The sequence below is a fragment of the Grus americana genome, chromosome 10 (genome assembly GCF_028858705.1).
Source record: "Grus americana isolate bGruAme1 chromosome 10, bGruAme1.mat, whole genome shotgun sequence".
Taxonomy (NCBI): Eukaryota; Metazoa; Chordata; class Aves; order Gruiformes; family Gruidae; genus Grus; species Grus americana.
The window spans coordinates 5,034,767-5,049,345 of NC_072861.1; the positions used below are offsets into that span (position 1 = coordinate 5,034,767).

The 14,579-nt window shown below is 40.8% G+C and overlaps 1 protein-coding gene across 15 annotated transcripts in view; it reads left to right on the forward strand.

The window, feature by feature from the left end:
- The window catches only part of HERC1 (HECT and RLD domain containing E3 ubiquitin protein ligase family member 1), a 125,341-nt gene that overhangs the window by 14,983 nt on the left and 95,779 nt on the right, over positions 1 to 14,579 (forward strand). For 13 of the 15 annotated variants that reach the window (XR_008578610.1, XR_008578609.1, XR_008578611.1 and 10 more), the window contains exon 1: positions 6,719 to 6,854. The exons of the other annotated variants lie outside the window; for them this stretch is intronic. The gene's annotated coding sequence lies outside the window, so the exon portion shown is untranslated. Of the gene's footprint in view, positions 1 to 6,718; positions 6,855 to 14,579 lie in introns of those variants that run through there. 15 annotated transcript variants of the gene reach the window in all.

A 14,579-nucleotide genomic window follows, 5' to 3' on the forward strand; every position in this document is an offset into this window, starting at 1 on the left:
CTGCTTTAAATGCAAAAGGACAACTAGCCTCAGTCTGTTTGCATCTGTGTGCTCCAGTAGTAAGCACAAAGGTGATGTTATTGCTCTGCATTGTCTCTTTTCCATGTTTCCATCCAGAGGTCTTGGTTTTCCTTGCTCACTGAGTAGGAGAGACTTCAGGGGGAGGAAGCTATTGTGACAAGTAGTTTTCCTAGCTATATTGCTGAAGGGATACGAATTGGGGACAACTGCAGGATTGTGCAACAGTGGTTCCTAAAAGAAAGCAGAGGATCAAAACTCACTTATAAGAGCCTAGGTATTGTGAACAATTGGTAAGAGTACAGCTGGGGAGTAGCAATCCTATGAATGGTACTTTCACCATTGGGCATTTATTGTTTAACTCTTTCTAGTATCTTTATGCATATAATTATTATTATGACACAATATTTAAACTGCATATTGGTCATGCACTGGATGCTATCATATTGAGCTAATGTGAATTACTTTTGAAGTTCTAATAACCTTCTTGCTATACAGGCTCCAAACATTTTGTACTCATGCGTAGATTAGTTTGGAATTAGACTTCTGTATGAATTTTAATATTACTTAGTTGTTCATGTATAATCCTTTTATTTTCCCCTTAATATTCCCATTCTTTATCTTCCAGTGCAAACCTTCCCTTTCCCATGTGTTTTTCCCATTTGTTCTCTGGCATGTTTCCTGTTCTGGCCTGGCCAAGGGTATTTCTGAGGTGCAGAACACTTTTATACCCAGACTGGCTTGTAATAGTTTGAAAAAGTTACCAACTAGCTAAAGAAAATGAGAGATGGTGATGGATTGAATCAGATCTTAAATTTGAGGTTCCTTCAACTGGTTCCTACTCTGCATTTCACAGTGTGTTGGGATCCGACAGTAGAAGAAAAGCGACACAGCCACCTGCAGTCCTGAGCTCTGAAAGTGCTGATTATGTGGCAGTGATGATTTGTACTGGGGTAAGAGCCAGCTGGCCGTGGGGATGTGGCTTTAGATTGCTTTCTAATAAATAACAGTATGGCTCAGCTTGCTATGAACAGGAAGTGCCATGCAGAAGAACTGTCACTCCAGAACATGAGTCAGAAGATGAAATTAGTGACTGACACAGATACATATATTTCAGTGCCTCCACATTTGGCATCCCTGCACAGGCAAAATGTTCTAATGACAGCTATCCTCGTATACTTTGGATCCACAGCAAAAGAGCTAGTGTTGTGATGAGTAACATATAGAAGACATAGGCGACTAGTATTTTTAGCCTAGCAATCAACTTTTCCAGACACTTCATAGATTGGTGTAGGCTGGCTTTAGTCGTTTTCTTTAGTGTTTGCAACTGCTTCTTCCACACCTGATCAGTGACTGACACAAGCTCCTTTCCTCATCTTTCAATTGGCAAACTGGCCTCTCTAAAATATTTTTTGTGTTCTTTTGCCTCTTGTAAATTGTGAACTCATTGGCCAGAAGTGCCTTGCCTTTGAATGAACCCTCACAGAGAAATGATTGTTTCAAGACCTTCCTTTATTGGGATGAGTATACAATACAGGACTCAAGTATTTCTGAACATGAAGAGCAGCATTTGTTTGGGCAAATCCAGGTCCTGGTCTAGTTAAATAACTGCACAGGCAGATCATTGTGATTTTAAGAATGCTCGAGAGTGACAAAGCTGTACACACACAGCCCTAATTGCAAGATGGGGTCACAAGTAGCAATCTGATGTCTTGTATCCAATGAAGGAGCTTATGTTCAGTGTCCTTTGTTGCTGGTTTGGGCTCTTGCTTTTTTTCCCCGTTGACCATTTATTAACTGGTGGCACAGAAACATCCAATGTCCATTATTCTGATTGTTGTCCCATTTCTGTATAAAATTATTTGAGTTGCATCCAAAAACATATAGACTCTTTTCATTGCCATGACAACAGCAAGGCATGCCAATGTTAGCAATGTTTGCTGGAAGAAAAACTGCTAGTAAATGAAAAACATGGTTAACTGAGATATTTGATATATAAATCAAATTTTCTGCAATGATCCAAAATTATCCTGCATTGTGGAGAAGTGGTTAAGAACAAGCCCTAGACAAATAGCATAGTATAATGCTGAATGTTGGGTCCTGTCCTAGGCACTGCATTACAAAAAAGATCTTACAAAAATAGTGACAGTGGAATTGGTCGTATAATGTCTGGATCAGAAAAGGATAGAGTGTTAAATGTGGTTACTAAAAATAAAGGATAATTACTAACAGGTTTAGAAAAATAAAGACTTGATGTTAAAGTGTGCATTGTTCTTTCATTATCATACCTTTCTCATAATTGCTAAGATTAAAAGTACATTTGATGGGATTACATAACAATAAATTTAAAACTAATAAATAATGCAGCAACTCATATAAAATAATCTGAAATCATTGATGTAAAACAGGTCTTGTAGAGCTGAAGGCTAGAGGAAATCTGCCTTAGTCCAAGTGAAGCTGGGAAGCAGGAAAGCCGGGGTGGTGGGACTTGAGAGATCTGCAGTCATCAGGAGGGATTATTTCTGCTTTAAAAAAAGAGGTGGGAGCACCGAGCTAATGGAAGTAGTATCTACAGCCTCCTTTCCCTTGAAACATATGTCACTGTATGGGCTTTCTCCTGGCCTCTCTCTATGCTTTGAAGCTAAGATGGAGGCTGTCTTGGAAATGGAAATTGAGCATGAATATACTGCAGTCAGGGTCATCACCTGCTGGACTCTAGAAATGTGTAGGTTTTGAAGACTTCTGCTTATGCTTGCTGTGAAGGAGGGGGAGAGGATGAATGGTGTTGCCCACTGAGAAGCTGTGACTCAGGTTTTCCTGGCCCGTGTCTGGGTTTCTCCCATAAAACTCTTCGCAAGATTTTTTTTTTCTTCATTATTTTCACCCTGTTAATACATGGCTGCAGATGGTTGGAGGGCTGATCTTTCCTCTGATGTGTCCTCAGGGTGCACAAAAGAGTTTCAGGAGCCTCTGCAATTTCCAAAGGATGGAAGTGCTATGCTTTCATTTAATGATAGTTTGACTCTCAAATGAAGCGGCTGATTTCTAGTGACAGCCATAGGCGATGTCAGAGCAAATGTAGATCTTGTTCCCCTTATTTATATCCTTATTTTTAGACCTACTGGTACTGCTGTAGAGTAGGATGCTGTTGGCTTCATTTAGGTTCTCAGGAATTTTGACAATACTTGCCTGCTTAGTACAGGGAGATGGAATAGGCCTCCTCATGCTGCATCACTTGCCATCCTGTGTTTTCTTTGAGTCAGGGAGGTCCTGAGTGCCAGCTGGCTGTTAAGTGCAGGCAGTGTAGCCCCCAGTGAGTGGGGGGGCTCCAGCTCTAAAAGAGCCCTCCTGGACTCCCAGAGAAACTGGGGAAGTCACTTGACTTCTAGATGTTGTTCAAGACTTATCAAAGATTGCCGGTTAACATCAAATATTAACGGTTGCTACCTAATAAACAAGCTTCACATGAGAATTCAAAAAGAAAAATTGCAGTGGTCCTTTGGGACATTGGCAGCACTCTGTGGGCTGAAAACCTTATGAAGGTTGGGTATGCCTAACTGGATTTTTCCTTTTTTTTGTTGCCCCTCTTACCTCCACCTTTAGTTGGCAGCATGCTGTTTTGCAACATCAGTGATCGGAAAGTACATGGCAAAGATTTTCAAGGTGTCTGAGAGAATTAGGTACTTTGATTATAACACTCTATATTATAGTCATCATGTATGTTTAAAAAAGATATATATTATAAAATGATAGGAAGATTTTTAATTTAGAACACTACTATTAATTTGCTTCCTTGATTCTTCTTATGTTCTTGGCATCTCGGGTCCTAGTCTGGAGAGTGGCTGCATAATGTCTCCAGTGTAACTTAGATTCTGAGATCAATCTGTGGAAACAGACAGATACACCCGCATAGAGCCAAATTGCAAGGTGAAAGTCCTAGACTCTCAGTATTGCAAGGTGATTGATGGGCTGTGTCAAGACTTGACAAACAAAACAAGAAACCCTTGCAGCTTTATGAACTTAATATCTAAGTGTGTGTAACTTAAAAACATGAAATGTTTGCAAACCAAAGGAATTCCTTGAGAATTGTACAGCACGTGGTTGCTGGTGGAGCCTGCAAGCCATAAAAACCTGCAGCTAATGATAAGGTTTGCCTTCATGTTGCGGTTAACATAAGTATGTGGGTGTGGGGCATGTTAGCATGTTGAAGAGTACTGCTTAGTGTGTCTGTTTATTCTGCTTTCTGTTCTGTGGAATGGCAGATCTGCTGGACACCTCTGAATTGAATGTATTTTGATACATCTGTTGAAATTTTTATTTCTTACACAGCATCCTTTAGCTAGCAGATTTTAAATACTTAGAGTGCTTTAAAATGTTTTTATAATTTACCCCATTTTGGGTGATGTTTGTTTGCACAAGTGGTTTCATCAACCAAGAAATTGCTGATTCACAGCAGAGTTTGACTATGGCTTTAGACAAAAGATTAACCAGTGCAGCTTAGAGGTACAAAACTAAAAACCTTAAGACTTCTTGAACAAAAAAGGGTTGTCTTGATGATTGTTTTGTGTGGATACTACATGGGTAAATTGCTAACAGAGACCTTTTTTTGGTCTGTGTTTTTTAGCTGGGTTGGGTCAAAGACTATTTTCAAAGCAAGGCATTGGGGTTTTATTTTGCTGCAAAGAATTACAAATCCATGAGTGGCTTTTTAGGGGGACAGAAGAAAGAGTCCTGAATATCTGGGATCTGCCTCCCAAGGCTGCCAGTGGCATTTGATCTTATTTTGGTTGGAACTTGTGTTGTGAAGCGCAACAGCCTCTCCAGGGAACTGAGCTCTACCCTTAGTAAATCCCCGAACCACTTTACACCTCAGAATAAACTATGAAGGATATGTGCTTTGGGCTACAAGGGGGGCTTATACTGAGGAGAGATGCAGTAAAGATGGGCTGTAGGACAGGGACGTAAGAATGGGAACACTGGTCCATCGGTACTCTGACGACAGCTATCAGCAGATGCCTAGGGAAGATGCAGGTCAGGGTATTTTTCAACGAGAGGAGATGTCTTCAGTAATCTGTGATGCATTTTTTTTTTCTTTCTTGTCTTTCTCCAGTCCCTTTTTGAGTACAGGTAAACTTTTGCTACAGTGTCCTGCAGCAAAGTGTCCTACAGCTTAATTATGTGTGTATGAAGAAATAATTGCTCTTTTGCTTGTTCTAGTTGACATCTTCTAATTCCACTTGTTATCCTCTTGCTCTTCTATTGGAAGAGACAGTAAACAGTTGTTCCCTATTTGCCTATTTCATGTCACCCGTCTTTGGTAAACTTCCGTTATATTCCTACCTTAGGCTCATGTAGCGATTGCCCCTTGCACAGAAGTTTTTCTCTTGCTTCTCTTGTCAGTTTTCCTCTTTATTTGATGAAAGTCATTAACAATGTATACTAATTCAGCCACAATATCCCTACCATTATATGGACTATAACCAGTCAACGTGGGTATAACTGAAATTTCTCATTGTTTTGTTTCTTGCCAGTGTGGCCTCAGTGATCTTACTTGGCATGTCATTGTTGCTGCCACCATCTTAGCCTGTAATTCAGTCTTGAAAGTATACTTTTCCTATCTTAGACCCAGAATTTCAATCCCCAGTGACACTCTTACCTGTTGTTGTTGTTATCTTGTTCATTTTACTGTTATCCTGATCATTTTAAGCCAAAGCTTTCTTTTTTAATACACTCGCACTTGTCCACTGGTGTGACCTGTTTTGCCTTTCCTGCAGTCTATCCCTGCATACAGCATACATTTCTCTTCCTTTCACTTACTGATACATCTACTGGATCAGTATCCTCATCTAAATTAGATGTTTTTGAGATTGCTTTTATGCAAGACCAGTTGCCTACTATTCCTCACACCTTAAGAAAACAAATAACCATTTTGGTAATGTTTTCACTCCCTATGGAAGTGAGGAAATGCCATCCCTGCTGCACATGCTGTGCCTGCTCCAGCTCTGCTCTGTGCAATGGGTTTTAGTCTCTGTCTACCACTGGTTTGTTTCTTGGTTTCTCCGTTTCTCCATGGCTTTTGCTCCAGAGCCCTTCATGGCCCTGTCATGAGCCTCTTCGCTTCACCAAGCTCCTGTAGGCTCAGCAACAGGCGCCTGACACGCAGCCCTGCTGCCTTGGTGCTGCGTGCATACTTGCAACCACAGGCGTGCCAGGCAGCCAACGGTGCTGCCCTGTCCTTCTGCCTAGGCTGCTGCAGGCCTCACTGGGGCGAGGTGGCGTGCTCCCCGTCCCTGCCCACAGTCCCTCTCTTCGGGGGTTGCTCTGTAACTTGCCGAGCCAAGGAGAGGACAGTCTGCGGCCGCCCCTCGCCCGGGGAAGCCTTCCTGCCCGGCCGGAGGCCCCGGCTGTGCCCTCTCTCCCGCGGAGCTAGGCTGTCGGCCGCGCCCCGGGGCCAGTACCGCAGCCTCCCCGGGTGACGGCTGTGCCGCGGTGGCTGCACCGCCCGCGCCGCTGCGCGCCCCGCGTCGAGCCGCCTGCAGGCCAGCACGCGCGGAGGAGGCGCGGAGCGGGCGGCCACGCGCTCCGCTTTCCCGCGGCCGGCGGCGGCTCGCGGCCCTGCGCGCGGAGGCGGGGAGCGGTCGTCGCCTCGCGAGACCCGCGCGGTAGCCCCGCGAGATCTCGCCGCCTCCCTCCCCCTCCCCGCCCGCGTCATGTTTTCTCTTTGACAAGCCGCCGCTGCCGCAGGAAAGGACGCGGCTCCCGGCGGGGACTTTCTGCTTGCCCCAGCCTCGCGGAAGACCCGGACTAAGGTCTGCCGCCTCCCCTCCCGCTGCCTGGTGAGCGCTCGGCTGCCGGGGGCTGACGAGCCCGGACCCCGGTGGGGACAAGGGTGGGAGGCCTGAGCGAGCCCGGCGCGGGCGGGGGAGGGGGTTCTCCTCAGCGCCGCTCCCCTCCTAAATCAACCGCCACCTCGCGGGGCGCGGCCGCGGGGAGGCGGCTGCAGCCCCGCTGCACCCCGGCACGGCCCCTCCGCCTTGTCGTGCAGGGGCGGCTGCACCCCCTGTGCTACCGACGGGTTGGGGGGGGGGGGACGGACACGAGGAGGCAGGGAGGCGAGGCCGCAGCTCTCTAGCCACGGGCGTCTGGGAACGGGGGAAGGTGCAGGCGGGGATGGAGAAAAGGAGGAGGCAGGTGGGGTCGGTCAGATGTCAGTGCCCTGTTGCTGAGGGTGAGAGAAGACGGGCGTCCAGCAGCTCTTCTTCCGTTGTAGGGAGAGTAGGAGGTGGCTTTTCGTGCCTCTTCAAAGCGGTGTAAGCTATACAAAAATCTGCGTTTTGCTTCAGCTGAGATCCTCGGAGCCTGTGCTTTTCCCCCTTGAGCCTCATGAATACGGTCGTAGTGTGGCCGTGCATTCTTCGCCTAAGTGTTAAATGCATCTCTGGCTATATGCATTCTAGGTGGATCTGGCTGGTGCTGCAAAATTCTGTCTGAAATTTGTCATGTTGGCCTCTATCAACTGTGTGTATTGTTGTATGACTGTAGGTGTTCCATGTGTCTCCAGATCTGTCATCTGAATTGCATCCTTCTCCTGTGGCTTATTTGCTGGCTCTTACTTGCAGTACTGAAACATTACATGTATACTTTTACTTAGAAATTAGTTATTTTGCATCCTAAAGTGATGTTCTAGCAGGTGGTTGGGTTTTTTAACTACATACAGTTAATTTCTTTTAGAAGTTACTGTATGCAAGCTGCTTTTCATGTGTTTTAGGGACAGAACCCTATTGTTATGCTATCTCCCTTTGACAGTGTACATAGGAGAGGTTTATGTGCAGTTGATGAAACATCTTCACCTTCTGTTGTTTAAGACCTGTTCCTCATGTCACATCCAAGCTGATTGTTGCTTCATGGACTGTTTAATTTGCTGTAGCTGGGACCATGTGCTCTATATACATGAATACATATTACATATATGTACACGTATATATACACGTGTACATATTGTGTCATGAGCTTGATGAGATTTTTAGTTTAGTAAAGTGTTGTGTGCTGTTACTTTATAACGAAAGCTCAAAGCTATAAATTTACACATACTGAATTTAGTGCTCCTCGTTAGAGGCTCCATATAAACCACATCTTCTCCATTGCGTAGGGATGTGGGACTGCGGATGACTTGGATGTCAGGATTGAGTCTCACATAATTACGGGGAAAAATACAATAGACATTTAATCTGGAAAGGTAGATTGTATACCTGGTCAGCCTGCTACTACTTCCTAATATTCTAAGTGGAATCTATTAATTTTGTATGAAAGATTAAAAGCTGTACAATGTTAACGTGGTACAGGATGGAAGGAGGGCATTGCCAGTCTCCTGTATCCTTGCACTTAGAAGGAATTAGGTGGCTTTATACATAGTAGTTGTCTCTCAGAATGAAACATTTTAGGGCTCCTTGTCTTCGAGTATAAACAAACCTACATATGTTTGTGGCTTTCCTCTCTGCTCTTATGTTCTTATTTAAATGTATTGTGTATGTTTTGTTCATTGTCTTAACATTAAGCATAACCATGTTTTTGTGGCTGGAAGTATATAAGTTGAAGGCGGGGGGGTGGGTGTGTTGAAATTTTTTTCTGCAAGCTGTTTAAAGGAGGTATTGATACCTAATTGTTAATTAAGAATAACAGGGATATAAAGTCTTTGACTTATTTTTGCTGAAGGACTGCTTGGCATAGTAAGAATATAACACAGCATTTTTTATTCATTTAATCCTTGAACTGAAAGATAGTTTATCATTGAAAGCTTTTTTTTCTGTTATTTCAGAACTGAATTAAATGGATATTAGTTGATTATGAAAGGATTTAAGTGGCCTAACTAAAAATCTCAGTTGTTTTTTTGTCTTTAATTTGCCAATTTCAGATAGCCATAATCTTGCTTTTTTGAAGAAAACAGTGCAGGGGTGCTCTCTATGGTTTAAAGTATCAGTGATGACTGGAAAGGGACCATTTTACAGATGGGAAAAACTACATGTGAAATTAATCTTTCTCTTTTGGTAGTAAAATTAAAAGTATATACACTTAAATACTTTTGTTTAAGACTCACTTTTAGTATTCCAGTCTTCCTGTTTCTAATGTAATTATTCTCATAATTATCATGGGGTAGCGAAGCACTTTTATCTCCATTTTAGAAATAAGTAAGGGAGACAAAAATTATACATAATTCAGGAAGGCTTGGTGGAGCAGGCATTTGAGTTCTGGTCATAGGTTGTTATGAAGTCATTATCCTTTCAATATAACAGTCTTCAGATACTGTACAGATGCTCAATCTTCCTCTGTTTATATAACTTGTAAGATTTTTATCTTGCACTAGTATGTTTTAGTTAAGTGTAGGGTGCATTTGTCTATGGCTCATTTGACTTCCTGGTGTCAAAGTCATCTTAGTGAGTGGCAAGTACTCTATTGGTTATGTTTCTTTCTCATGATTGGAGTACTCAAACTCTGAAATTGCTGGCAGGTTTTCTTTTTTTTCCTGTCTCCCTGTAGTGGTTGGTAGTCATATGGAACGTTGAAATCTAGTAGGTGTTTTCTCTTTAAAAACATCTAAAGTAGCCCTTAGAAAATGAAGCTCTACTTTCCTAGGGCTGCTGAAGTAACTGGCAGTGTGCTGCAGCTGCTTACTGTGCATCATAGTAACTTCACAGTAATCCTTATAATTTGTGAAGATAAAAAAAAAAAAACAAAACAACCCTGGGACCCAGTGGCTATGGCATTTGCCAGTCAACAACAAGTGCAGTTGTGGCCTGGGAACTGGCCAGGTATATTCTCTGGCCTTGACTGCCTGTTGTGATTGACCTGATGTCATCAAGCTAGTTGGGAGTACGTTCAGGTGGCTCAAGCAATCATGTTCTCTGCTGGAAGCTGGAATTAATTTACTGTTTAAAGAAGAACCTACAGTTTGATTCCTCCTGGTAATAACATTTTTTTTTGCTGTCAGCACTGCATAAGACAGTAATTTAATCCTCAAATGTTTCCTTGCAAATGCACAAATTTATACCACAAAAGTTTCATTTTCAATTAGTTACAATGGGAGTACTCTGAGTCAAGAAATGGTAATGTTAACACAAGGTGTATACTTTGCTTATTTTGCATTTAAGTTGCAGTCTTAACTTTTGAGTACTTTTTTTACTCTCTGAGATAAGAAAATGCATATTAAAGCAACAATGAGCTCAATTGTATTTTAAAGTTGAATTACCTACACTTTATTCACTGTATTCCAGAGAGAGAAGTGATTCAAAAGCTTGCTAAGAGGACCATCAGATAACTAGGTTGTACGTCACCTCTGGAGGTCATACAGTCATAGAGTCATCACATGGTTTGGGTTGAAAGGGAGCTTTAAAGATCATCTAGCCTAACCCCCCCTGCTATGGGCAGGGACACCTTTCACTAGGCCAGGTTGCTCAAAGCCCCATCCATTTGATCTCAAACACTTCCAATGACGGGGCATCCACAGCTTCTCTGGCAACCTGTTCCAGTGCCTCACCACCCTCACAGTAAAATTTTTTTTTCTTAATATCCAATCTAAACCTACTCTTTCTCAGTTTAAAACTATGGTCCTGTCATTACAGGCCCTGATAGAAAGTCTCTCTCCATCTTTCTTATATGTCCCTTTTATGTATATAGAAAGGCTGCAGTCCACCTCTCTGCTTACGTCAGAGCTAACTTAAAAGTTAAATGAGATCACTGATCTGGTTAAATTTTGAATATCTATACATACGCAGATTTTGCAGTCTCCTATCCGTGGCTGACTTTCTCATTTTAAAATTATGATTGCTAGTAAATACATCTTAATAATTTTTCTAGTTTTTACAAGAAAATGTCTGTTCCTGTGTCTTGTGGTGGTTGGAATTACTATGACTACATGGTTAGTAGTGGTACAAGTTAGTAGCAGTACAAATCATCACACCTTTGGGGGAGAGTGATAGTGGTAAAACCTCACTAGGGTTTTCAGCCCTTTCTGGATGCAAGATCAGGCATCTTTCTTCCCTCAATTTTTTGGAATGTACTTGATGCATGGGGGTGTCTGCTTCTCAGCTCCTCTTTTTACTAACTGCTTTTGATAATTATGTACGTGGACTGTCTTCTACATTCTCAGCTTTTGTTTTATTTTGTCTTTATGCATCTGAACAAGTAATGGATTAAATAGAGTTTTGTAAGTTTCTCTGCTGAATAGTAATAAACTTTTGTGTCTCTTCTGCTTGAGTAGGTTTTGTACAGCACCCAAGGGCATAAGGATTTACATTCATAAACCATGATTAGGTGTTTGTATCATTTTCTTTATAAACATAAGGACAAAAGAGCAAATAGATTCAATTTCTTATCAATTTAAAATTAACCTCGTCTGTCTCCCAGAAGATTTTGAGATTGACCAGTTAGGACCAGCTGAAGGCATAGGTTTATATTGGTTTCAATAGTAGACCTGATAATAAGTAAATAATCCTAAAGGAACCTAAAATCATGGAGGAAGACTAAATTTGGAAGAATATCAGTAGAACCTCAGCATGGCTTACCTGACGGATATTATGAAACTAGGTGGGATTTAATGTTTGGAAAGAAAAGTTGATAGTTGGCTGCAGAATTAATCTGTATTAGGATATCAGTAATTTGGTTTCCATATGCTGAACAGAAGGCTAATGCAAGGAGGGAAGATAGTGGACATTGTGACCAATAGAGACAGACGTTCACATAAATCAATTAATGATCGTGTGTATTTCGTTGTAATGTTTTTCTTATGAGTGAAGAGCAATCTTCTGTAGCTGCTGTTCTTCCTTGCTCTTTCTGGTTTAGTTACTTTTGCTTGTTGTCTTGCTGTTCCAGATTCGTAGGAGACCATGGCTTATTTTTATATGTAAAATGGTAGTAAGGATTGCAAAAATTGCTGCATTCTAACAGTTGGTAGCATGTGAAGCATGATTCTTACTGGGACTTTGTGCCTCCTTTGTGAGAAGTATGAAAGACTGGAATCGTAAAATGTTCAGGTGATATGTCATTTTACAGAATGTTAGGAACTTAGGACTGGAACACAGCAAAACCAGAAAACGGTCCTTCTGTTGAACAAATTCAAGGTACATCTGTATCTTGAATTCTGTGTTCAGTTCTGGAGTCATACAGATGAACATACAGATGCATATACTGATGCTAGAGGTATGTCATAGCAATATAGATGATCCTATAGCAATAAATGAATGAGGAAAAAGGCAAAGGAATATGGTATGGATGATTAGATGTATGCAATGCTTCTGTGGAAAGTGTGAGTCTGGTTTCAGTTGATACTGCTGAGGAGAAATAACCACATTTTTTTATGTGTCATAGTTGTATTAGGAATTGGGCAGAATATTGAGATTGTAATTTAGTAGACTTAGATACAGAATAAAGACTTTGATTTACTGGTAAGAATGTTACATTTACGTGAATTAACAAAATAATTTATAAGGGTTCTAAGTGCTTATACTACAATACTACAGTGTTGCAACTTCGAGGAGATTCCACTGGCATAATGGATTTCTAGTGTTATCATCAAAGTGAGGCAGGAAATAGAAACATACTGCATCAGGTTTTCAGTCCTATTTCAAATAAATAAACTGTTCCAGACCCATGATCAGCTATGTATACAGAACTTCTACCTTCTTAAGAACCGATGTAAAATAACATCCCAGAAAAAAGAAGTTTTTGAATAGTCAGTCTCACTTGCAGTGAATGAATTGAATTATATTCTTAATGAGCTAGTAGAATTAACTGATTATTCTGATTGTGAAATCTTTCCCGAGTTTTGTGTAAGCCACAAAAAGCTTGATTTTTCTGGCCCATCCACAGTAATTATTTCTCACTGTTGCAGACAAAGATTTAACTATGCTTAGCAATATTAAGACCTGTAGTGCACCCTGGCTGCCATCTGTTTAAATATTAAATTTTCTAATCCTTTTCAGAAACCACCCAGGTGACATCATGCTTAAAGTACTTCTAGCACAGTTTACTCTAGGACCACTCATGTTGAAAATAGTAAATGAAACTGCTGTGAACTTGAGAAAGATCATTGTCAGTGAACACACACTGAAGAACTCTGTCCTTTAGAAATACACAAATCTGCTTATTTGCTTTGCTTGTTTGTTAAAGATTTTCTTGTCTTGCACTCTGTTTAGAAAATATCTTTACCTATCCATTGGGGAAAGGTGGTATAACATTACTGTGAGGCAGTAAACAGAATTCAGGCGTGTGAGTTTCACAAGCAGTTCTTTGCATGTTCTTTAGTTTTGGTGTTTCCTGCCTTTGATTTGACTGTACAGACTTCAGATTCTTGTGTTACAAGCTTTTGTAATTAGGTTCCCATAAAATAAATGTAGTCAGCATCTTACGAAGTTTGCTGAAATTGCTAATTGCAGAGAGGAGAGAGAGTGAGTGCTTTTGAGGTTTATTTTTCCTCTGAGAAAACTTGTAACGTTTGCAGCTTTATAGGTGCAGTTTTTCAAGAGCTTTGCAGAAAATAAAGCTTTCAGCTGCTTTTGTAGCAGTTGTAAGAGTCTGAGCACTTAGGTTCTGTCAGAATAATTGGTTTTGTCTGTGCTTGATTTCTGCTGTAGTCAAACTAAGTTATAGAAAAATGTGGTAATAGTAGCTTCATTAAATTCTGACCTTATTAATATCTTCAGTGTGTGCTAGTCACTGATGAAGAAAATACATTTTTTTTTAAATAATGAAGATATTGTATCGCATTTTATGCATATTGATTCTCAGTTTGTGGTTCATCAAGTGGTGCTGTCTTCATGTTTCCAGAGTTCAGAAGCTTCTGGATCATACTTAAATGTTTATTTTCATTTCCTTCCTAATATATATTTTCACTTTCCAGAAATTAATCCTGGTTTTGCTACAGGATATTATAACTTAACCCTTTATAAGTACTAAAGTAATTTTCTAGCTCTTCCGACATATCTTCTAGCTTTTGAGGTAGACTGAAGCTGGTTTTAATTGCTTTATGCCTAATACATTGTTTATACAGGGAGTGAATCATCCTACATCTTACTCAATTGACACTGTAGGGAGGAGTAAAATTAGCTAAAGTAGAATGTGGATAGTATGTTAAATTTTGTTCTTCTACTATTCTAAGAGTTGCTGAAATCTTTTTATAATTACAAGTGATAATATCTATAGTTTTTGTCTCCAGAAACATTGTAGCAACTTCCTGTTGAGTCATAATATTGCTTCCTACAACACATGATTCTCTCCTCTTATTTCTCTGGCTGACATGCCATGCTTTTCTGAGCAGAAGACTATGACAGTGTTTTCCAAGTCTTCAAGCAAGAGGCTTTTGTGTTTTGTATATGCTTATAATTGTAGGAGTTTGTGATGATAACCTAATAGTTGATCCTTCCTCAGTTGTTTAACTTGTCATGAGATACTTGTGTTAAAGAGATGGACCTTGTACAAGATACAATGTTTCCTGTATTTTTGATTGTCATAAAGAAATATTTGCAAAATCTCTTAAAAATCTGGTTTTCTTTTGAAACTACAACAGCAAC